The sequence below is a fragment of the Pseudonaja textilis genome, chromosome 15, assembly GCF_049901715.1.
Source record: "Pseudonaja textilis isolate UNSWEBS1 chromosome 15, rPseTex1.2, whole genome shotgun sequence".
In the NCBI taxonomy this organism is placed as follows: Eukaryota; Metazoa; Chordata; class Lepidosauria; order Squamata; family Elapidae; genus Pseudonaja; species Pseudonaja textilis.
Window position 1 is genome coordinate 13,954,872 of NC_142004.1, and position 25,180 is coordinate 13,980,051.

At 47.1% G+C, this 25,180-nt stretch overlaps 2 long non-coding RNA genes across 2 annotated transcripts; one reads left to right on the forward strand and one right to left on the reverse strand.

The window, feature by feature from the left end:
- Positions 1 to 5,501: 5,501 nt before the first annotated feature.
- Positions 5,502 to 10,476, reverse strand: LOC148124658 (uncharacterized). The gene is made up of 3 exons (XR_015739651.1): positions 10,417 to 10,476; positions 9,538 to 9,659; positions 5,502 to 9,216 (listed from the first exon to the last, which is right to left on the reverse strand). It is a non-coding gene; the product is annotated as an uncharacterized LOC148124658 (long non-coding RNA).
- An 11,572-nt stretch (positions 10,477 to 22,048) lies between these two features.
- LOC148124659 (uncharacterized) lies at positions 22,049 to 24,132 on the forward strand. The gene is made up of 2 exons (XR_015739652.1): positions 22,049 to 22,134; positions 22,553 to 24,132. It is a non-coding gene; the product is annotated as an uncharacterized LOC148124659 (long non-coding RNA).
- Positions 24,133 to 25,180: the final 1,048 nt, after the last annotated feature.

Here is a 25,180-nt window from a genome sequence, read left to right on the forward strand (position 1 = left end):
CGATCCATGTCTATTTAAAAGGGAGACAAATGGGAAAATATCATTATTATTGTTGTTCACAGATGATATTGCTTTGATTACTGAGACTAATGATGAAGCTAATAAAATAATAGCATCATTAGCTAAGAAAATAAAAATCAAGCAATTAGGGGAGATAAAGAAATATCTAGGTTTGAATATACTGAAAACACAGAAAGGTTTTAAGATATCTCAGGAAGATAAGATATCTAAATTGCTAATAGATTATAAGATGGAACTTTGTAAGCCTGCAAAGACTCCAATGAGTCAGGATATTTGCAAAATGGATGCTCAAAGTCCCAAGTTTGATAAAGTAATATATCAATCTTTGATTGGTAGCTTATCATACATTAGCAATTGGTCAAGGCCAGATATAGCTTATAGTATTAATCAACTGGCACGACATAATAATGATCCACTTCAATGTCATTGGAAAGCATTAAAAAGAATTTTAAGATATCTTAAAGGAACATTACACCATGCACTGTATCTAGAACCAAAAGGTGATCTAATACTGAGTGCTTATGCAGATGCTAGTTTTGCATCAGAAAGAGACACAAGAAAGTCGACTTCGGGAACAGCCATAATGCTGGGTAAGACATTAATAGGTTGGAAGTCAATAAGACAACAGCATATAAGTTTGTCTACTATGGAGGCAGAATTCTCCTGTTTATCGCTATTATGTACTGAATTAATCATGTATAAACAAATGATGAATGATATGGGTATAACTGTAAATTATCCTATAATTGTACATGAAGATAATCAGGCAGCAATTCAAATGGCCACAAATATTGCAGTAAAAACTAGGAGCAAGCATACGGATTTAAGGTACCTAAACGTTAGACAATCTGTAAAGAGTAAAATGATACAGCTGGAGTACTGCATGTCGGAGGACAATATAGCTGATAATTTTACTAAAGCCCAAGGTGCCATTAAGCACCTAGAGAGTTGTGAAAAGTATGGGTTTAGATTGTAAGGGTATTATATATTTATGTCACCCAAAAGGGGAGAATGTTGGGTATATTGATACACCAACTAGGTTTGGGTGAATAAATATATAAACCAAGGTTTAAGTGTTTGTAGCTTTAAGCACCAAACTGCAATGTAATTAGATAATTAAGGGTGCGGTTACAAGCGGCAATAAAAGGCAGTAAGAGAAACGCTGGCCCTGGTCCTCCTGGTCTCTCTGCTCTGCCTGCCTGCTGCTTACTCCTGTTTGAGAAATCTGCTTGTTACTGTTTGTTGGCTACTGTGCTGGATACCGTTTCTGCTGAACAAAAGGACTATTCCCTTGGTGAGCTGATATCCTGTGTATACTCAGCGTTGTCTTCGAGAGAAAGGTATCGGGAGGAGAAGATTTACAAGCAGATAAGGACTTTGTACTGACTAGTTAAATGGACTAAGTTACTGGATGGATATATTTGTGAATGACATATGGACTGATTGACAATGCTTAAACTCTGAATGGATTAAACAACTATTTAAAACTACAAACAGTTTTTGTCTCCAGTGTGTGTATACTCTTGGGCCCAGTCTCTCTCATTTGGCTGCCTGGCTTGACTGCTGCTGCACATTCTGCTTGGGGGTTTGTCCCCAAACACTAACAATAATGATAATGTATTATATACTGGGCAAAATTGTTGGGCAGGTCTGACAAAAGCAGAGCCTTAGCTTATATATGTTGGGCCTGCCCCAACTTGGGCTTCCAAGAAATAATGATTCTTAATTCCATTTGTTGATTAAGATAGAATTTACTAAAAGTCAAGTGAATTACAATAGTGTATAGCCAGAACTGAGAATCTGCACCAGACTTTTGCCAGTTCATTTTCTTCCTTTGATCCCTTCCCATTGTTTATCTTCAGGGGTGGGATTCAAATTTTGTAACAACCGGTTCTGTGGGCATGGCTAGGTGGTTGTGGTCATGTGGCTGGGTAGGTGTGGCTTCTTTTTTTGCATCAAATCCCCCCCCCCCATTTTTTTGGCCTTCCGGGCCTCAGGGAAGCCTCCTGGAGGGCATTCCCAGAAGGCTTCCCTGGGGCTCAGGAAGGGGAAAAAAAACAGAGCATGGTGGGTAGAGGTGGTATTCAGCAGGTTCTGACCAGTTCTGGAGAACCAGTAGCAGAAGTTTTGAGTACTTCAGAATACCACCTCTGACTAGCCCTACCCCCATTTCTTCTCTTCCTCCCATTGAGTCCCAGCTGATCAGGTCTTCTTTTGTTTCCCTGCACAGGAAAATGGAGTTGTGAGGTGTGGGGAGAGAATGGAGAGAATGGAGATTTTGCAGTTTCCTTCTCCTGCCACGCCCACCAAGCCATGCCCACCAAGCATGCCACATCCACCGAGCTGGTAGTAAAAAATGTTGAATCCCACCACTGATGGGGGGGCTTGCAGCACTCCCTGCACTCCGTTTGGGGCCTTCTAGCCTCAGAAGCCTCCTGGGCGAAGCAGTAAGACAGCGAAGGGAATCCTGGCACAGCTGATCATAGGAACAGCTGATCATCAGGAGGGGGGGAAGAAATACCTTAAGGAGTGACTGAGCAGGGGAGAACACAGCAAAGTCAGGTATGTGCGCAATGTTGCACATGTGTTATAAGGACTGACTAGGTGGGGAGGGGAGGGGCAGGCGGAGAGGGGAGGGGTCAGCCAGGGGCACATTTGCCAGTTCTCTGAACTGCACAGAATCATAACAACTGGTTATTGGGATTCAACCAGTCTGAACTGGTTGAATCCCATCCCTGTTTATCTCTCATTCTCCAATCAAGTTCACATAAGATGTTTTGGAAACAGTCACTCTATGTGTTGGCACTCTCTTTCCCGGGAAACAACCTTGGAAACTTAGATGGTTCTCACAGTGATGGGTTCTCACAGTTCACTTTCATTTTCCTCCAGGCCATTGCCTTCCCTTCCAGCTTCCGCTCCCCACCCCAGGGTTCATGGAATACTGGCAATGAAGTGGCAGTTCTGACACTCCCTGGCCTACTGCATTGCAAAGGAAAAGTCAGACACGGCATGATCAGTCCATCACATGGCCCAGATAATCAGAGTTGGAAGGGACCTTGTAGGTCATCTAGTCCAACCCCCCACCCAAGCAGTGACCCTACACCATTTCTGTCAGATGGCAATACAGTCTCTTCTTGAAAGCCTCCAGTGATGAAGTTCCCACAACTCTGAAGACAACTTCTGTTCCATTGGGTGATTGTTCTGTCAGAAAGTTTCTCCTTATTTCAGGTTGAATCTCTCTTGTTCAGTGTCCATCCATTGTTCCTTGTTGGGCCTTTGGGTGCTTTGGAGCAGCAGTCACCAACCAGTGGGCTGCGGCCCACTGGTAGGCCATGATAAAATTTTGGTAGGCCACAGAGAAATCTCACCCCCAGAACACCCCCACAAAGCAATTAATCCAGGCTGCGCAGAAACACAAGGCTGCGCCGCTCACATGGCCTGCAGGAGCCCTCCCCCCTACTCACTCCTTACCCGGTAAACTTGCATGCTAAATTGCTATTTTTCCTTTCTCCAACCATCATGTTCTGCTATTCTGGGAGATTTAGATTAGCTAGGAAGCAGGAAATGGTTGGATTTCTTGCTTTCTAGCTAGTCTTTTGATCTTTGGCTCAGCACAGCCAAATCTCCCTTAGGACTGAAGGTTTGCTTGCAAGCAAATTCAGTGCAGACTCACGGCAAGCAAATTTGAGAGACTGAGCTAGCCGATGGCAGATAGATAGATCACTGAATGATTCTGTGAGCAAGTCAATCTGCCTGCTTTGCCTGATTTTGGGTAAAAGTTGCTCTTTTTTATAAAAAAATTCAATATTTATATAAATATTTATAATATTTACATACAAGCCATGCCCAGCCAGTCACCTGACCACCAAGCCACACCCACAAATTAGGCCATGCCCACAGAACAGGTTAGTGGTCCCTGGGATCTAAAGTTATGAGTTTGGTGGTCCCTGAGGTCCAAAAGGTTGGCGTCCCCTGCTTTGGAGAATAATTTGACCCCCTCCTCTCTGTGGCAGCGTCTCAATTATTGGAAGATGCTATCATGTTCCCCCACTGGTCCTTCTCTTCACTAGACTAGCCAGGCCCAGTTCCTGCAACCATCCATTGTACATTTTAGCTTCCAGTCCCCTCATCATCCTGGTTGCTCTTCTCTACCCTCTTTCTAGAGCCGCAACATCTTTTTATATTGTGTTGACGAAAACTGGATGCAGGATTCTAGGTGTGGTCTTAATAAGGCTTTATAGAGTGGTATTAATACATTTCTTGATCTTGATTGTATCCCTTTGTTAATGCAATTTGGATTATATTAACTTAGCTGCTGCCACACATTATTGGCTCATATTTAACTGGTTGTCCACTAAGGCGCTAAGATCCCTCTCACAGTAACTGCTATTAAGCTTAGCTTCACCTGATTTCAGTAAAGTCTTACACTTAGGCAAGAAAAACCAAAAGTACATAGACATGTTTTTTCTTACCCAGCTTGACTTTTCTCTCCACTGAATTTCATTTTGTTAAATAGGGCCTAGTGTTCAAGTCTGTCAAGATCCATCTGGAGCCTATCATCTTGGGTGTTGGCTATTCCTCCCAGCTTAGTATCATCTGCAAATTTGATACGTTCCCTATCTAGTCCCTCATCAAAATCATGTATGATCCTGGATGCTTCAGACCTTCTGGGCAACCCAGCTCTGGGTGATCTTGGAATGGTAGTTGATTCGCCTGTCAGATGATGCAATAGAGAGGGAGGCTCCTGGAGGAGACCCCATAGTTATAATAGCTTAAGCACACTTTACACCTTGACATCATTGTTCAGAAGCTGCTAGCAACACCGGGATTTCCTTGAGTAATCAGGAACACAAATGTCTCCTTCCAAGGTTGGAGATCCAAGGGCAGAGGCCATTTCTGTGGTGTCTCCATCAAGATCCAGAGAACTGTGATGTCGTTAAAGAGGAGATGGGCATTGGCCATTACTCTGAGCTACTGGTCCAAGGGAAAGCCCAAGGATCTGGTCACAATGTTGAGGTGCCCTATTATTTTAGGCCTCCCAGGGCTGCAGCAGCAGACACAACATCAAAAGTTCAGTCTCCAGTCTACCAATGGAGCAGCACCAGTGTTGGCAAACACATCTGGGTCTCCCTTCTCAGAGGAAGGTGGCCTTATTTGTTAGCATCTAGGAATTATGAGCCTGCATTGATTAACATCTGGAGGCCATCAGATTGGGACAGGCTGTTCTAATTCATCAGCAACAACTAAGAGAGACTTAACAGCAATGAGTTAACAGGTGGCAGGCTCCTATCCAGTTATTAATCATCAGTTCTGTCCTGTGTTTTTAAATTTGATAACGGCAACCTCAATGCAATGGTACATTTATTTATGACACATTTATTCCTCCTTTATGTGAAGAAAGTGGTCACTACATGAGGAACAGTCAACTCTATCATGTGTCGTTTTAGGTACAATTCTTGTTAAATGAAATTGCATCCAATCCAATCCAATCACGTTTATTACAGTCAAATAGCAGAGACCGGAACAAATAAAAACACTCAAGGAACATCAAGTTAAAGATTCTGTATAATAAATAACCAATTACATCTATATTAAAATCACAATTTGGCATCCAGTGTCCCAGGGCCCATCCAGGAGAGGATGGAGGATTGGGGGAGAGAGGGAGAGGGGGACTTGCTACCTCATGTGCCAGGAGAGTCTGGCCAGAGTCGAATCTGGGAGCCAGAACAGAGAAGCTGAATGGGCTGAGCAGTCAGGGTCCAAGAAGCCCACAAGAGAGGAGAAGAGAGGAGAGCAACCAGAAGCTGAAGGGGAGCCCAGGGGTCCCCAGGAGAGGCCTCAGGGGAGCAGAGAGCCCAGGGCTGCAAGGCTGAGGGAGCGGGGGGCCAAGTGGGAGGATGGGGCTGGGTGGAGGGTCTTGGGGGCTGGCAGATGCTCCTGCTGCTCCAGAGCCTCTCAGAGGGAAGCAAGAGGAGGAGGAGGCCATGCCTAACATCTCCCCCTCACCCTCATGCATACACCTCAGCCCACGCCAGAGCCGACTCTCACCCCGCAAAGAAACTGGCAAATATCCCCTTCAAACCTCTGCGCTCACCCTAGGGGACGACTCCCTAATATACTTAATCAAGCACAGGGCCCTTAACCAAGTAAGAGTAACAGTTTAAGAAAGTTGAAAGTTTAGGCTCTGAGAGAGCTGACTTCAATAATCTAAGGGAGATAGAGAGACAGAAGGATTCTATGCATGGATGTCCTAAAAGGAAGAGCAGTTCAAGAAGACTGGAAACCCTGAAGGATGAAATAAATAAGGACTGAACAAAAACAATGCAACACAGAAAAATGAAAGATAACAGGCAATCCTTGCACACAAAGAGCCCTCTGACAGGTAGAGGGCTGATAAGTATGAAAAGCAACACCGAGGGAGACAGAATCAGTATACAATTCCAAATAGGCACAAAAGTAATAAGAGAATTGTTATCCACTCTGGACAGGCACAAATCCCATGGACCAGATACTTTCCACCCCAGGGTTCTGAAGGACCTGGCAGACCTAGTTTTGGAGTCGCTAAATGTAATCTTTGAAAACTCCTATAGCCCAGGGGAACTTCCAGAGACCTGGAAACAAATCTTGGCATCAATACCTGGGAAAATCCTGGAACAGAGAATTAAGTGGGTGATTTGTGAGCACCTTAGATAAATCTACACCCACCAGTATCAGAATCAGATGGATTCTCAGGTGGCTGACCAACTTCACCCTGTGTGGAGGCCTCAATGGAGCTACACCCACCTCAGTGAAATATTCAGTGGGGCACCTGAAGGTCCTCCTTGGGCCCAGTACTCTTCCACGTCTTCCTAAAAGATCTAGAGATAGAATGGGAACCCATGACATTTGCAGATGATGCCAAGGTTGTTGAAATTATTAGTAGATAGGCTCAAGATCCAGAAGGATTTTCACAGACTTGAAATATGGGCCCCATCTGACAAGATACAGTGCATTGGTGAGAAAAGATAGGATCTGCCCTTAGGCAGGAAATCCAAATGCCTAGGTACAGAATGGGGGTACCTGGCTCAGCAATAGTAACCTTGAGAGGGATCTAGTGGCAAAGCACTGAAGGGTCAGCCAGAAGTGTGTTGCCAAAATTGGCCAATGCAGTCTAAGGCAGCAATAAGACAGGGGAAATTTCAAGATGGAGAGAAGTGCTGGTACCAAATTATCCCGCGCTGGTCAGACCACCCATGGAATACTGTCTCCAATTCTGGTCACCCTCAAAGAGAAAAAGTTGTGGAGACTCTGGAAAGCATGACAAGAAGAGCAACAAAGATGACTTAACATCTAGAGGCTGAACCGCATGATGGACGGTTGAGGGAGTTTGCTATGTCTAGCCTTGACAAGGTGATAAGGATTTGGCAGCCCTAATAGCAGCCTTCCAGTACTTTTAGGGGCTCCCACAGAGAAGAGGAGAATGACGTTATCTCCAAAGAACTGGAGGGAAGGACAAGGAGAAGTGGGTGGAAAATTGTTAAAGAGAGATCCAGTGAAGATGATTTTTTGGGAAAGGGAAATTTTTGGACAGTAAGATCAATTAAGCAATGGAATAAGTTAGCTACCAAAGATTTGAGTGCTCCCTGCAGGAAGTTTCCAGAGTGGGCAAGAGAACCATTTGACTGGGAAGGTATAAAGTTCCCTCCTTGAGCCAAGGGTTGGACTAGAAGACCTCCAAAATCCCTTCCAGCCCCATCAATCTATCTCCTATGTTCTACCATCCCTAAGACTTCTTCACCACCCAGAAGCCTCAGGTCAACTCTAGTTAGCCTTGGTGTCTCCCGTCTTCCTCCTTCTGTTGCTTCCCTCTTGCAAGCTCTGGAGCAACAGGAGTTTCTGCCTGCCCCCGAGACCCTCAACCCAGCTCTGCCCCCAGCTCCATTAGCCTTGTGGCCTCCAGGGGTCTCTGCTGCCTCGAGGCGTCTCCTGAAGACCCCTCGGCTCCCACTTCGGCTCCTGGCTGTTCTCTCTTCTCCTCTCCTGGGGGCTTCCCCAATCCCAACTGCTCGGCTCATTCGGCTGCCTGGTTTGGGCTCCCAGGTCTGGGTCTGGCCAGACTCACTGCTCTCCCTGCAGCAGAGCCCCCACCCTCATCTCTGCTGCCCCTCATTCTCAGGTGGCCCTCTGAGGCTTGGCGCTCAGCCTGTGAATGCATCTCTCCCAACCTCCCCAATGCCACGGCCATCACCTCCACCCTCCTTCGGGGCTCTGATTCCTCAGTGCTCCCAGGACTTGATGCTCCAGCGCTGGGAGGTTTCTCAGCTCAGCTGACAGTCCTGCAGTGACTGGTAAGGGTGGGGATCCCCTGACTCCCCTGGCACATTAGGTGGCAAGTCCAGGGAAGGGAAGGAAAGAACTGCTTTTCTGTCTCAAAAGGGTGGAAGGTCGCCGTTCCTCCATTCCAGCTATGGGGAGAGAGATTGTCCCATGTGCCAGTGGCTCAGGGGTGCCAAAGTTATTTCTGAGGAAGGCCACTTGGCTAGTGACCTCCCTGTGGAGATCTTCACTCTCTTTCTCCAAACATCTTTTCTGCATCTCTAATTCTTGGATCGCCATTCTGACATGGGTGAATCCTTCTCTGTTGTCCTCCACAGTTTTCTGCAGCTCTTCCATTGTGCAAACAAGTCTGGTCTTTCTGCTGAAGATGGCTGATGTGCTTCTTCTTACATTCTGAAGAGGGATGACTTTCTCCTTCAGTTGGCCAGAGTGCCTTTTCTCAGCACAGGAACTTTGGTTCATTTCAGCCAATTAATTATGAAGATTCCTGAGTTCTTAAGAAGTTTTCAGAGCTCTTTGAGGACTTTCTCATAGGTTCAAAGGCAGCCTTCCCATGTTTGAGGAAGGCCACTTGGATAATAAAATGCACAGTTCTTTCTGGAGTTCTGCCATGTGTTTCACCATGGGATTGTTGTGGTGGCATGGACCTATCTTTCTCTTTTGTCCCACACAGTTTTTCTCTTGTGGTGTGAAGTTGATCAAGTGACTGCTTGAGACAGCTGTGCTTCTCCTTCATCCATTGCTCTTCTTTATTGAATTCCTGGGTCTGAAAGTGAAAGGAATCTCTCATCTGCTTAATCTGGAGATGGGGACCATCCCTGGTCTCTGAGAGATACCCAAGGATGTTCACTGTAGGACCTTTTTTTCACTCTTGCTGACCTGTTTGAGAAATGGAGAGACACGGTTACTTTCTCTCTCAGTTTAGCGGACATTATGCTAACTGGCCTTAAATCCAGAGATGCCTTAAAGTGGCCCAGTTTGAGAAACACTGACGTAACCCATGAAAACTGATCTCCCTTCAAACTATCCTGACTTCCCATCTGATTCTGAAGGCATCTCTCCCATCAAAACACACCAAAGTGGTCAGAATCCACAATCGATAAATTCAGCCACCTCAGCACTGCTAGGTTGGTTATGATAAGAGGGAATAGTGGTGTCCATGGAAATTAGGTGAGGGCCCCGCTCCCTCCAAGGACTTACCTGTCTCATCCAAGGCACAAAATCCTGGTGGGTCACCTGGAGAGAGTCCCTCACTCTCAGCCATAGCCTTCCTCACCAGATGGCTATTGTAGGTTCGGAGGAGCCTTCGGTATGTTCACTGCCTTGAGTTATTTGGGGAAAGAATAAAGGTGGATGAAAATCTAAATAATAAAAAAGTAAAAAGATATAAATAAGTCTATCACTAGGTCAAGTGTGATTGGGAAATAACCACTTCTGGCCAATAGAATCCCATTTTAATTTCCCCCAAAAGGTTGAATCACTTTCGAACATTGTGGTCTCAATATCTCTCCAACTGGGACATCCTGAAGCCATTTTCCCCCCAGATCACATCGCCACCCCCAAACCAGCCAATCCCAGCCCCTCTCTGGAGACAGGTACCTTTGCCCAGGTGGATCAGGAGTTTGGTCCCAGGTATGAAGGCTACTGACATAGCAGCTAGGGGCTCATCTGTGTTCTGGGGCTGAACCCCACTTTCCTAATCTCACCACCTAGTTCTGCCTTAAGGGGAACTGTCTCTTCCTTCTGCCAAGCCCAAATGAGGGAGACCCTCACGATGCCCACTGTGCCACCCATCTAATCCACCCATTTTCCAGGGAGTTTGAGCAGAGCCTCCCAGCCCTGTGGTCCAGACTGAACAAGGATGCTGGATGTTGCCATGGCAAGCTCCAACCAATGAGCTTTAGGAGGAGCCTGTGATGTCACAAGCCAAAGGCTTTGATTGGCCTGGGACTGAAACGGCTGCTTTCTGTTTTGTTCACATTTCTCCGGCATGGATACGGGGCTTTTCCTCACAGGAGGGGCAGGGGGAACAGCAGCAGGGCTTGGTAAGCTGGAAACATAATTCAGCAATTGTGTTACCTGATTCTGAAGCGTCACGTTGCTTTGCAGTAGCTGGTTAATTTGTTGTTGTTGCTGCTCTACCAAACACTGCAGTTGATTTGAATCCATCTTGCTTTAAAGATGGTTTATTTGTGGCCAGGAACAATAATGTTATGACTCCCCTTCAAAATTCAAACGAACAAAACAGAAAGCAGCCGTTTCAAATTAAATCAAACAGAAAGAAGTCTTACAAGATAACGGCTGGCAGAAATCTCAATCCACAGCATAAATCTTTACTCCATCCGGCAAACCAGTCCTGGCAATAAATCTCAAGTCTCAGAGCTTCTTGCTGTAACGTCCTCACTCAATAAGTCACTTTGTTCCTGGCAAATTTTACCAGCCCAGCTGTGTCCTTTTATACTCATTGAGGCAACATGCTAATTTACTGACTCGCCCTCCTCCTTCGTTCCAGCTGAGTTTGCCTTCTCAAACGTCTTCTGTTCCTTACATTTAACCACAAATTTTCCAAGTTCTCATCTCCACTAGAAGACTCTCTCAAAACTTCCCTGTCAGCCATTCCCGGCTGTTGATCAGATAAGGAACCAGAGGAGGTCAAAGGTCCTGACAATTCTAATACATCAGGTCTGTCTTCCTTTGTCACGTCCATCTCCTCATCCTGGTTACCAGTCCAATCACTGAGCCATGCTGGCTCATATTTTTCTGCCATGTCCTCCTCACTTGAACTCATATCAGTCACAGGAGCTGAATCCAAGCCCGGAGCCACAACACTATCCCTCACCGCAGGGCCCTTCCCCCGGGTCTGACGATCCGGATGCGGTTTCAAAAGGAAACGTTCATGAAAGTCCCGAATGATGTCTGGAGCATGAACTGCAGACGCATCTGTTCATGAAAAATTTCCGAGTCATCCACTCTCCTCCCGACTAAATACTGGAAACGACCCTTGAGCCAACGCGAATCAGTAACGCTGACCACCGTGTCATCAACCTCCGCCTCCTCACGGGGCATTGTTGGGGAAGTCGTACCAGCTGGAGCACGCAGAGGACATTCCAGGGAGTCAGGAACCAAAAGAGAGCGATGGAATACAGGGTGAATATGCATGGAGTGCGGTAAGGTGAGTCGGTATGCCACAGGGTTGATAACCGCCTCAATCGGGAATGGACCGATGAAACGATGGTACAATTTCCTAATTGGGCGATCGATCCGAAGGTGTTTTGTGGATAACCACACCTTGTCACCCACAGCTAACGGAGGCGGTGCTCGATGTGACCTGTCTGCAAACCGTTTATAGTCCTCTTTCGCTCTTTCAGGTTGTTGCCTTACTAAACGGTGGACCGTTTGTAGTTCCTCCAGAAAATCTTGTGTCTCAGGAACCGGTGAATCCATCCAAGTTAATGGGAAGAAGCGCGGATGATAACCTACATTCGCGAAAAATGGTGTTACCCGAGTGGAGGTGTGCTGCGAGTTATTAAAAGCGAATTCTGCCAATGGGAGGTATTTCGCCCAATCGCTTTGTTGCTGATTAACAAAACACCTCAAATATTGGGTAAGAATGCCAATCACCTTCTCAGTCCCGCCATCAGTTTCCGGATGGTGCGCTGACACTAAGCACACCTGAACTTGTAGCGCTGCCATTAACTGTTTCCAAAACTGCGCAGTAAACTGAACCCCACGATCAGAAACCACTCTATCTGGCAGTCCATGCAAATGAAAGATATGCTGTAAAAATAGCTGAGCCATAGTGCGGGACGAAGGTAATCTCCGACAGGGAATGAAATGAGCCATTTTAGTCAGCATATCAACTATCACGAGCACCGTCGTGAAGCCCGACGATGGTAAATGCGTGAGAAAGTCCATGGAGATCGCTCCCCATGGTCTGCCCGGAGTCGGCAATGGTTGGAGGAGTCCAGGGGGCACACCCGCCGCCGCTTTCGCTTGCCTACACTGGACACAAGAAGCAACGTAAGAGAACATATCGTGACAAACCCAAGGCCACCAAAAAGTCCGGGTGACCAAATGCAAGGTTTTATAAAATCCAAAATGGCCAGCAGCGGGGTTATCATGACATTGTGTCACAATGAGAGCTCTCAACGACCTGGTAGGTACGTATAATAAACCCCGATGTCGGAGCAAGCCCTCTTCAAAGGACCATGGAGAATCAGGTCCGACGTCCCCCCGTCTCTGCTGCGTCCACGCATCCAATCGTTGCGCCTCTCATATGCGAGCCCGCAAGTCTACTGGATCTTGCAGTATGGCTAAGGATTCTGGTGGTAACACCGTTCGTAGAGGAAGAGGATCCTCGGGACCGATATACTCGGGCTTCCGAGACAACACGTCTGCCCTCTGATTCTGTCCACTCGGAACATAAGTAACGGAGAAATTGAACCTGGCAAAAAACAACGACCACCAAATCTGGCGTTGGTTCAATTTCTTAGCTGTGGTCAAATGTTCCAAGTTTCGGTGATCTGTCCGAACCTCTACCTTGTGCTGAGCCCCCTCTAAATGATGTCTCCAGGTCTCAAAAGCAGCCTTAACGGCCAACGACTCCTTTTCCCAGATGGTGTAGTTGCGCTCTGAAGCTGTGAGCTTCCTAGAATAGTATGCGCATGGAAAAAGAGGCGCACCATCCTTTGAAGCTTGTAACAGTACCGCTCCGATAGCGACATTAGAGGCATCGGTCTCGACCACAAATGGACGATTCGGATCAGGATGCCTCAATATCGGCTCGGCCACAAACGCTTTCTTTAAAGTTTCAAAAGCCTGTTGTTGTGGAGGCCCCCATCGGAATGGGACCTTCTTACAGAGGAGCTGAGTTATGGTGTCCATTACTTTAGCAAAGTCCTGGATAAAAGTCCGATAGTTGGCGAATCCCAAAAGACGTTGGACGTCCTTGACGAGGGGCTTCCCAACTACACAATGCCTCAACCTTTTTAGGGTCCATAGCAACGCCCTCAGGAGAAATGATGTGCCCTAAAAACTCTATCGACAACTGAAAAAAGAAACACTTCTCCAGTTTCGCGTAGAGTTTATGCTCCCGAAGACGCTGAAGCACTTGACAAATCTGCTGAAGGTGGTGATCTCTGGACCGAGAGTAGATTAAAATATCATCAAGATACACCACAACAAACCTATCCAGCATGTCCCGAAAAATGTCGTTCATCAAATGCTGGAATACCGCGGGAGCGTTGGTTAGACCAAATGGCATGATGGTGTACTCGAAATTACCATAACGAGTGCCAAATGCCATCTTCCACTCATCCCCCTTGCGCATCCAAACCAGGTTGTAGGCCCCATGCAGATCGAGTTTAGTGAAGATAGTAGCCTCCCGCAACCGCTCCATCAATTCCGGAATGAGCGGCAAGGGATAGCTATTCCTCACGGTGATAGAGTTTAGTCGGCGATAATCACAGCAGAGACGAAGTTCTCTCAACTTCTTCTTAACAAAAAGAACGGGAGCCGAAAGAGGGGGTGACGAGGGTCGAATAAATCCACGAGTTAAGTTTTTATCCAAAAACTCTCGGAGTGCAACCAACTCGCGCTCTGACATGGAGTATAATCTCCCATTTGGCAATGGAGCGTCCGGTATCAGGTCCACGGGACAATCATAAGCACGATGTGGGGGTAATCGGTCTGCCTCCTGTTCGCTGAAAACATTGGAGAAGTTCGACAGCTCCGAAGGAATTGAGACAGCAGGAGCGGCGATATCTTGGCCAGTGCAAACATGCCTCAGGTGGTCCACACATTGTAGGCTTGGAAAAGAAATGGCGTTCTGTGCCCAAGCCACCAACGGATCGTGCAAACGCAACCAGGACATTCCAAGCACCAAAGGGAGATGGAGGTTCGAGGTGAAAGTAAAACTTATCGCCTCCTCATGATCCCCAATAAGCATGCGCACTGGCTGAGTAGTGCAGCGAATGGGTCCCGACTTGAGTTCACGCCCATCTACGGTTTCCACCTTAATGGGTGGATTCACAGGAATCAAAGGAATTCCAAAATGTTTAACAAAAGCACAGTCCATAAAGCTGGTTGTAGCCTCTGAATCCACCAGTGCAATGGCGGGAATTCCTTCCTTCTGGGACTGTAAAAAGATACGAGTGTCCAAAAGTAAATGCTGAGGAGGACCAGGATTTACTTCGGCAATTTGGGATGGGGGTGTAGGATGTGCCCGACCTAGGGTTTCCCTGAGGTCGGGCCTACCCCATTTCCCGATGGGCCAGGAGTGGTTTCAGGCACAGGTCTGTGAGTCCTTCTCCGAGTGCAGGAATTTGCAAAATGTCCCGGACCCCCGCAATAAAGGCACAAGCCTTCCTGGAACCTTATCGAACGTTCTCGCACCGCTAAGCGAGGGCGGAGTGCGCCTAACTCCATCGGCTCCTCAGCATTAACCGTGGGTTGGAAAGCTCTCGGTGGCGTGGGTTGTGCACAAGAAAACGAAGATGGTTCCATAACGAGCCGTTTGCGTCCACGTTGCTGTAAACGAGCTTCAATTCGTAAGCACTGAACTATCAATGCATCCAAAGTTAAAGCCCGCTCTGCATGGACCAGCTCATCCTTGATGGCATCAGACAAGCCTTCCTGGAATGCAGCCATATGAGCCAGTTTGTTCCAGTTAGAGTCCATACACAGCAAATGAAATTCTGCAACGTATTCCTGCAGGGAACGTTTCCCCTGATTAATGTCCCGTAACCGTCTGTCCACAGTTTGTATCTTAATTGGGTTCTCAAACATCACTCTCATTTGTTGGAGAAAACCCTGGAAATTGTTCAACAACGGGCTATCTTGAACTAACAAGGGAGTAGCCCAATTAGCAGCCTGCCCGGTTAATAAACTGATCATAAATCCTACTTTAGACCGGTCGGTTGGGAAGTCTTCAGGCGTCAGAGAGATAAACAATTGGCATTGACCCATAAATGCCGGGAACCTGTCCATTTGCCCAGAAAATTTCTCCGGCATGGATACCGGGCTTTTCCTCACAGGAGGGGCAGGGGGAACAGCAGCAGGGCTTGGTAAGCTGGAAACATAATTCAGCAATTGTGTTACCTGATTCTGAAGCGTCACATTGCTTTGCAGTAGCTGGTTAATTTGTTGTTGTTGCTGCTCTACCAAACACTGCAGTTGATTTGAATCCATCTTGCTTTAAAGATGGTTTGTTTGTGGCCAGGAACAATAATGTTATGACTCCCCTTCAAAATTCAAACGAACAAAACAGAAAGCAGCCGTTTCAAATTAAATCAAACAGAAAGAAGTCTTACAAGATAACGGCTGGCAGAAATCTCAATCCACAGCATAAATCTTTACTCCGTCCGGCAAACCAGTCCTGGCAATAAATCTCAAGTCTCAGAGCTTCTTGCTGTAACGTCCTCACTCAATAAGTCACTTTGTTCCTGGCAAATTTTACCAGCCCAGCTGTGTCCTTTTATACTCATTGAGGCAACATGCTAATTTACTGACTCGCCCTCCTCCTTCGTTCCAGCTGAGTTTGCCTTCTCAAACGTCTTCTGTTCCTTACATTTAACCACAAATTTTCCAAGTTCTCATCTCCACTAGAAGACTCTATCAAAACTTCCCTGTCAGCCATTCCCGGCTGTTGATCAGATAAGGAACCAGAGGAGGTCAAAGGTCCTGACAATTCTAATACATCAGGTCTGTCTTCCTTTGTCACATCCATCTTCTCATCTTGGTTACCAGTCCAATCACTGAGCCATGCTGGCTCATATTTTTCTGCCATGTCCTCCTCACTTGAACTCATATCAGTCACAGGAGCTGAATCCAAGCCCGGAGCCACAACATGTATGTATGTATGGGTATATGTATATGTTATGTCTCACCTGTAACCACAGGTGAGCAATCAAAACTCTAAAGGTCCAAAAATACAAGCAACCAAAAACAAGCCCCAACAAAGATAACTGCTGAGGTTTTTCCAGTCCTCAGCAGTAATTCTGAAGTCTGTTCGGCAATCCTGAAGTGCCTATAAATCACAATGCCTCCAAGAATCTTCACAGTACTTTCGCTCCAACAATACACCTTGCTTCTGGCAAATTTCTCAAGCCAATCCGTTTCCTAAAGAGGGCGTGTTAGTCTCATTAATCACTGGCTTGACGCTTCTTTCCCAATTGAGATTGACGTCTCAATCTCTGTCTATTTCTCACGTCAAGCCAAGATCCCTCAAAGCCCTCTTCCTCACTTGAAACCTCTTGCATGTTTTCCTGATTATCTGTTCCTGGCTGCTGTGTAATCAGAGAGGGATCTTCGGGGGAGGACACCTCCAATAAATTAGGTTCGCCTCTCGTAGTTAAGTCCATTTCCTCATCCTGGCTACCTTCAAAATCACTCAACAATGCAGGCTCATATTTCAGTGCCAGATCCTCTTCACTCGAGCTCACATCTGCTGACAGATCAGATTCAAATCCCGGAGTCACAACACTATCCCTCACTGAAGGGCCCTTCCCCCGAGTCTGACGATCCGGATGCGGTTTCATCAGAAAGCATTCATGGAACCTCCGGATAATGTCTGGGGCATGAACTGTGGAAGCATCCGTCCACGAAAAAACCTCCGAACCATCTGCTCTCCTCCCAACGAGATACTGGAAGCGTCCCTTTAGCCAGCGAGAATCAGTAATGCAGACCACCAAGTCATCAACTTCAGCCTCCTCACTGGGTGTTGATGGAGAAACCGCACCAGCGGGAGCATGAAGAGCACACTCTCGGGAGTCTGAAACCAGGAGGGAACGATGGAAGACAGGATGAATGCGCATGGAGCGTGGTAGTGTGAGTCAATACGCCACAGGATTGATGACCGCCTCAATAGGGAATGGACCGATGAAACGGTGGTCCAGCTTCTTAATTGGGTGATTGACCCGAAGGTGTCTTGTGGATAACCACACCTTGTCACCCACAGCTAGTGGAGGCATCGCCCGACGAGAATGATCCGCAAACCATTTACAGTCTTCCTTCGCCCATTCTAATTGTTGCTCCACTAATCGGTGAACCGACTGCAATTCCTTGAGAAACTCTTGTTTCTGGAACTGGGGAATCCATCATTGTCAACAGAAAGAATCTTGGATGATAGCCCACATTCGCATAGAACGGCGTTACTCGAGTGGAGGAAAGCTGAGAGTTATGAAAGGAAAATTCTGCCAAAGGGAGGTATTTCACCCAATCGGTCTGTCGATGGTTGACAAAACATCTCAAATACTGAATGAGGATGCCAATGACTTTCTCAGTCCCGCCATCAGTTTCTGGATGGTGCGCCGATGCCAAACACACCTGTACTTGTAATGCCGTCATCAAACATTTCCAGAACTGGGCAGTAAACTGGACACCGCAATCCGAAACCACTCTGTCCGGCAGACCATGTAGGCAGAAGATATTCTGTAAAAATAACTGGGCCATAGCGCGGGCTGATGGTAGTTTCCAACAAGGGATAAAATGAGCCATCTTAGTAAGCATATCGACCACGAGTACCGTCGTGTAACCCGACGAGGAGGGCAAGTGCGTTAGAAAGTCCATGGAGATTGCTCCCCATGGTCTGCCCGGAGTCGGCAGTGGTTGAAGGAGTCCAGGAGGCGCACCTGACGCTGCTTTCGCTTGTCGACATTGTACACAAGAAGCGACGTAGGAAAAAATATCATGTCGAACTCGAGACCACCAAAAGGTCCGGGTGAGCAAGTGCAAAGTTTTGTAAAAACCAAAATGACCAGCAGCGGGGTTGTCATGACATTGCATCATGAGGGCTGTAATTGTCCTGGTGGGTACATACAATAAACCCCGATGTCTTAGCAAGCCCTCCTCAAAAGTCCATGGGGAATCAGGTCCAACTTCCCTCCTTCTTTGTTGCGAACACACATCCAATCGCTGCGCCTCCTGTATTCGAGCCCTCAAATCCACCAGATCCTGAATCACGGTCAAAGATTCCGGTGGCAATACTGTTCGTGGAGGAAGAGGATCCTCAGCACAGTCATAGGCTCGATGCGGTGGTAACTGATCCGCCTCCTTCTCGCTGAAAACGTCAGAGAAGTCCGATAGCTCCAGAGGTATGGAAACAGCAGGAGCGGCGACGTCCTGGCCAGCGCAGATATGTCTCAGATGATTCACGCACTGGAGACTTGAGAAGGAAATGGCATTCTGCACCCAAGCCACCAAAGGATCGTGCAATTGTAACCAGGATATGCCGAGAACCAAAGGGAGATGGAGGTCCGAAGTGATATAGAAACTTATCGCTTCCTCGTGATCCCCTATAACCATACGCAATGGCTGAGTTGTGAAACGAATGGGCCCAGACCGAAGCTCACGCCCATCCACGGTTTCCACCTTGATGGGAGGATCCACAGCAACCAATGGGACCTCAAAGTGCATTGCAAAAGCCCGGTCCATAAAACTAGTAGTAGCCCCTAGTCTACCAACGCCACCACTGGAATCCCCTCCTTCCGGGACTGTAAGAAAATTCGGATGTCCAACAGTAAATGCCGAGGGGCAGAGTTCACCTCAGCAACTTGGGGTGGTGGTGTGAGACATGCCTGACCTAGGGTTTCCCCAAGGTCGGGCCTACCCTGTTTCCCGAAGAGCCAGGAGTAGATTCAGGAACTGGTCTTCGGGTATCTCTCCGTTTGCAAGAATTGGCAAAATGTCCCAGTCCCCCACAATAAAGGCACAAGCCTTCCTGAAACCTTCGCGAGCGTTCTTGTGCCATCAACCAAGGGCGGAGTGCACCCAACTCCATCGGCTCCTCAGTCCTGGTCATAGTTTTATAAACTTCCAATGGCGTGGTTTGCAAACGTGAATGAGAAGGCGATTCCACAACTGGGCGTCTGCTCCTGCACTGTTGTAAACAGGCTTCAATATGCAAGCACTGTACCACTAGCGCATCCAAGGTTAAAGCCCGCTCCGCATGCACTAACTCGTCTTTGATGTTATCTGCCAAGCCCTCCTGAAAAGCATCCATGTGGGCTGACTTATTCCAAGTAGTCCATGCAGAGCAGACGAAACTCTGCAATATATTCTTGCAGAGGACGTTTCCCCTGACAAATGTCCCACAAATGTCTAGCCACAGTTTGAGTCTTAATAGGGTTTTCAAACATGACATGCAATTGCTGCTGGAAACTCTGAAAATCATCCAACAAAGGGCTATCTTGTGTCAACAAAGGAGTAGCTCATTTGGCAGCCTGTCCAGATAAGAGGCTAATAATAAACCCCACCTTAGCCCGGTCATTAGGAAAGTCTTCAGGCCGCAAGGTAATAAATAATTGGCACTGCCCCATAAATGCCGGGAACATATCAGTCTGTCCCGAGAATTTATCCGACATAGATACCGGGCTTTTCCTCAAGGGAGGGGCTGAATGAGCAGCAGGAGTTTGTAAATTTGAAACATGGTTTACCAACTGTGTTACCTGGTGCTGGAGGACCTGGTTATTTTGTAGCAGTTGGTCTAATTGTTGCTGTTGCTGCTCCACCAAACGCTGTAGTTGAGTTTGGTCCATCTTGGTATGAAGATGGTTTGATTGGCCAGAAGCAAAAATGTTATGTCTCACCTGTAACCACAGGTGAGCAATCAAAACTCTAAAGGTCCAAAAATACAAGCAACCAAAAACAAACCCCAACAAAGATAACTGCTGAGGTTTTTCCAGTCCTCAGCAGTAATTCTGAAGTCTGTTCGGCAATCCTGAAGTGCCTATAAATCACAATGCCTCCGAGAATCTTCACAGTACTTTTGCTCCAATACACTTTGCTTCTGGCAAATTTCTCAAGCCAATCCGTTTCATTTTATCCCCTAAAGAGGGCGTGTTAGTCTCATTAATCACTGGCTTGACGCTTCTTTCCCAATTGAGATTGACGTCTCAATCTCTGTCTATTTCTCATGTCAAGCCAAGATCCCTCAAAGCCCTCTTCCTCACTTGAAACCTCTTGCATGTTTTCCTGATTATCTGTTCCCGGCTGCTGTGTAATCAGAGAGGGATCTTCGGGGGAGGACACGTCCAATAAATTAGGTTCGTTTCTCGTAGCTAAGTCCACTTCCTCATCCTGGCTACCTTCAAAATCACTCATCAATGCAGGCTCATATCTCAGTGCCAGATCCTCTTCACTCGAGCTCACATCTGCTGACGGACCAGATTCAAATCCCGGAGTCACAACATGCATATGCATATGTATGTATGTGTATATGTATATGTATACATATATCTGTATATGCATATGTGTGTGTATGTATGTATATATGTGTAAGTATATGTATGTGATCTGTCTCACCTGTATCCACAGGTGAGAATCCAAAGTTCCAAAGTTATAATACTCAAACAAATGAACACAGACAATGCAGAGTTAAATGTTTCTGTTTACTCAGTCCTTGGCAGTCTTCCTAGAATCTGTCTGGCAAGTCCGAGCTGACTATAAATCACAACACTGCATCCAAGAGGTTCAAATGTATTCTTCCAAATCCCAAAATGCACTTTGCTCCAAGCAAAGATTGAGAGCCAGCACACCTCCTTAAATCCCCTGGAGGGGCGTGTCAGTCTCTCTAATCAATCCTTCTAGTCACAACATGTATGTATTTATGTGCATATGCTTATGTATATGTATGTATGTGCATATGTATATGTCTATGTATGTATGTGTATATGTATATGAATGTGTGTGTGTGTGTGTGTGTGTGTGTGTGTGTGTGTGTGTGTGTGTACATATATGTGTGTATGTATATATGGATCTTTGGTTGTTTGGGTTTTCTCCCGCGTAAGATTCGAGGTATCTAGGCAACGTTTCGATGAAGTCTCATTCATCATCTTCAGGCTTGTGTCTTCGGCTCTTGCTTCTCAGACTGATGTGAGATTGCAGCTGCTTCTTCCTTTTAACTGCTAGTGGGGTGGGACTTGATTGGGTGGGGGCTTGGCTGTGTTCTGATTGGGTGGGGTGTGTTCTCATTGGTAGGGGTTTGGCTGTGTTCTGATTGGTTGGGGGTTGGCCGTGTTCTGATTGGCTGGAGGCGTGTTCTGTTCAGGTGGGGGCTTGGTTGTGCTCAGGTTAGTCTTAGTTGCTGGGGGATTTGAGTTGGTGAGCTGTGATCTTGCTGTTTGGCTTCGAGTTCGTGGTCGTGCTGCATCTTCATAGTGGGTGTCGGTTTGCTTTGTGTATGGCTCGGAGGGGTTTGAAGTGGGTAGTGATGCAGCTGCAGTGCGGCTTCTGGTCTGTGGTCGTGTGTCATCTTCTGAGTGGGTGTGAGTCTGTTTTCTACATGGAAGTGTGGTGGTGGCATCTTGTGTGGCTCTCATGGGTGTGGGTCTGGTGTCAATCTTCATGTTAGGTACTTGTCTGTTCATGAGGGCAGGTTTCCAAATGGCTGGAAGGCGGGAGGTGTCATCTCGTTTGTTCATGCTGTGTGGGCGTTTTTCTATCTCTATGGCTTCTCTGATTATTCTATAAGAGTCCAGTTGCTTGTGTGGTGGTGTCAGCCACGGTTGGGGGGGGAGGCAGTGGCAGGCAGGCAGGTGGCCTGGAGGGGCTGGAGCGACCCCAGACTTCACGGCGGCTGGAGGGGGGTCTCTCTGGTTGGGGGAGGAAGCTTTGCCAAAGGAAGAGGGGGACCCTCTGGGGCCCAGGGAGGGGAGGGGCCTCGGGCTCCCCACTTCTGCTTCCTTGGGGTGAATTCATTGGCTTCCTCTCTTGCCAGGCTCCAATCGGAAGCCATCCAGGCGGGTGAGAAGTGGACAAAGAGCCTCCTGGCATCATCACACCTGTCAGGAAGAGAAGAAGGTAGGAGTTTTTTATCCACCTGCCTCCCACAAACCGTTTCCTTCTCCCAGCTGAGCGAAGCCCAGAGGAGGAAATCCGGGGAGAAAAGTCCCTGCAGGCCCAACCAGGGAGGTGTGGCTGTAGGTTCGTGAAGGCGGAGGGGGGGGGCTCATTTCCCCATATAAAGTGTGTGTGTGTGTGTATGTACCCAGAACAAACTGTCCAGTTGAAAACCCTGCAGAGTTTTTCAGAAACAGACAGTCAGTTTCTCCCTTTCAGAAGCTGGATTTCTTCTGGTGATGAGTGCGAATACTGCCCCTGCCCACACCCACCATTCATTCTGCTTTATGTGAGGTTTGTGGGAATGTTGTGATGAGTCAAGAAAGTGACTTTTTCTCTTTTTCTTTCCCTCTTTTCTGTTTGCTTTCGCCTCCCCCAGACTCCAGGCCCCTCCGCTGGATCTCACCAGATTTCCCATAGCAGGGAGTCCTCGACTTATGACCACAATTGACTCAAGGATTTTTGTTGCTAAGGGAGATAGTCGTTAGGTGAATTTTGCCCCATTTTACGACCTTTTCTACAAGAGTTGTTAAGTGAATCATGACAATCGTTGAGCTAGTGAGAGTTGTTCAGTGAATCTGGCTTCCCCACTGACTTTGCTTCCCAGAAGATCGCACAAGGGGATCACTTGATTCTGTGACACTGCGACCGTCATAAGGAGGAACCAGTTGCCCAGCATCTCAACTTTGATCACCTGACCATGGGGATTCTGCCACAGTCGTAAGTGTGGAAAACAGTCATAAGTCACTTTTTTCAGTGATGTTGTAACTTTGAACTGTCGCTCAATGAACTGTTGTTGGTCGAGTACCACCTGCAGTGTCTCCGCATCTTTTTGCTGCCTTCCTTGAAGGTCCTCTTGGTCTCCATTGATAAGCAAGGGCTGGAGGTCTGATCTGTTCCTTCTATAGTCCGCTATAAGCTCCTTGGTATTATTGGTGTTAAGAACCAAGTTATTGTCTCCACACCATGAAAGCAACTGGACTGTGCTGTCCAGACAGTATATAGTTAATTGAGAATTGGTAGCTGTCCCCTTAAGGGAATGTCTCATGGTAAATGTAGTTAATGCATCATGGGAAATGTAGTTCATGTCATGTAGTCACATCTGTAATCCTGATTGGTCACTGAATTGACCCTTGGTTGGGTTGGGGGAGTTGCCTTTACTTTTGCTTGGACCCCAGCAGCATGTTGGAGTCTCACCCTTTGCTCCATCATTATGGGATGAAGATCACTATACTTTCATACTATGAAGTCAGCTATGCCAAGATTTAGACATTAGATGAATCTCAACATAACTGTGAGTTATACCTTAAGAATGCCTTGTGATTCAATAAAGAAACTTTGTATAGAAGCCTTTGTAGTTTGCCTGACTGTCTTTATATTCAGCCAGCAATTTAAAGACAGAACAGGGTCCACCTCATCTCAGTAGGCAGAATCACACACGCCCCACCACATGAGTCACACCACTACCCAGTTCCTCAGACTTTCCTCTCCGCAGCCCCGTCTTTCCTGACCCTCCCTCCTTCCCCGGGTCTGACGGGAGGGGGGCCACTTGGGGCCAGAGGGAAAGCGGCTCCTCTGCTGACCGACAGGCCCAGCCAGGATGCCTGGAACGGTCTGGACAGAGGCGGGAGGGAAACCCGCTCAGGGTCCCCTGAGTCCCAGCAGAGGGGAAGAAATTGGAGGGAGGGTCAGAGAGACCCCCAAAGGAGGTGGACGGGTCTCTCCCCCTTGTCTTTCCATGGGAACTGAGACTCCCCTGAGGATAGTTCGAAGTCACCCATGGAGCTTTTCTTTTAAAGGCAGGATTAGAACGGAAGGAAAGGAAATAAATAGGAGGAGGAAAGGCAAAGGAAGAAGAAAAGGAAGATGGGAAGGAACTAAAGTCAATAGATGAAGGGAGGAAAGGAATAAGGAAAGGAAAGGGAAGGATGGGGAAGGAAAGGAAAGGAAAAAATAGGAGGAGGAAAGGAAAAGGAAGAAGCAGAAGTGGAAGATGGGAAGGAAATGAAGTCAATAGGTGAGGAAGGGAGGAGGAAAGGAATAGGGAAAAGAATAGGGAAAGAAGGGAAGGGAAGGGGGATCACAGAAGGAACCACCATGGTTGCACAAAGACCCCGATAACCTGAAAGAAGACAAGAGAGACAAATATCAAAGGCAAAATCAGGGAGACGCAATGAAAGCAGAGCCTCCATTTTTAGGGAAACCAGGAAATTGGAGGCTCCGACTGAACGAAGCCAAACGCTGAAAGGAGGAAAAAGAGATTTCTTTCCAAAGGAATGGGGGGGGGGCTGGGGGGGCAGCAGGAATGGTCGGGGCGCCCTGGATATCCCTGGGTGAGAAGCGCTCGGGGGCAGGAGAGCAGCGGGGGGAACCTCCCTGGGGAGGGGGAGGGGGGAGGAAGGTCAGGAAGGTCACACTGGCCCCTCAAAGCCAAATTCCCCTTCGGTTCTTGGATCCCTCCAGCCATTGCTCGACTGAGGTCGCAGGAGGGCCAGGGTGGCTGAGAATCGGGATAGAAGGCACCACATAGACTCAACAGCTGTGTGCAATGAAATTTAATTTTAATCTATACCAATCAGTTTACATTTAAAGTGACAAGTCTATTCTATTCTATTCTATTCTGTTCTGTTCTGTTCTATTTTCTATTTTATTAAACATTCTATTCTGTTCTATTTTATGTCTATATTCTATTCTATATATTTTCTATTTGTTCTATTTTATTTCTATATTCTATATTCTATTTTCTATATTCTATTTGTTCTATTTTATTTCTATATTCTATTCTAAAGTCAAGATGGAGGCCTGAAAATGTCATCATGGCAATGGAGTTTGTTTTTTATTAGCTGCCACTTTTGCTGCTTCTTTGGGCTGATCCACTTGGACGGGGGATTCTGGGCAGGCAGAGAGTCATTGGAACATACCAACTTCTGAAATACTGGGGGGTTGTTCTTGACCTTCCTGGGGGCTGGTGAGGGAGCAGCCCAGGAAATGGCGGGGGGCAGTTGTG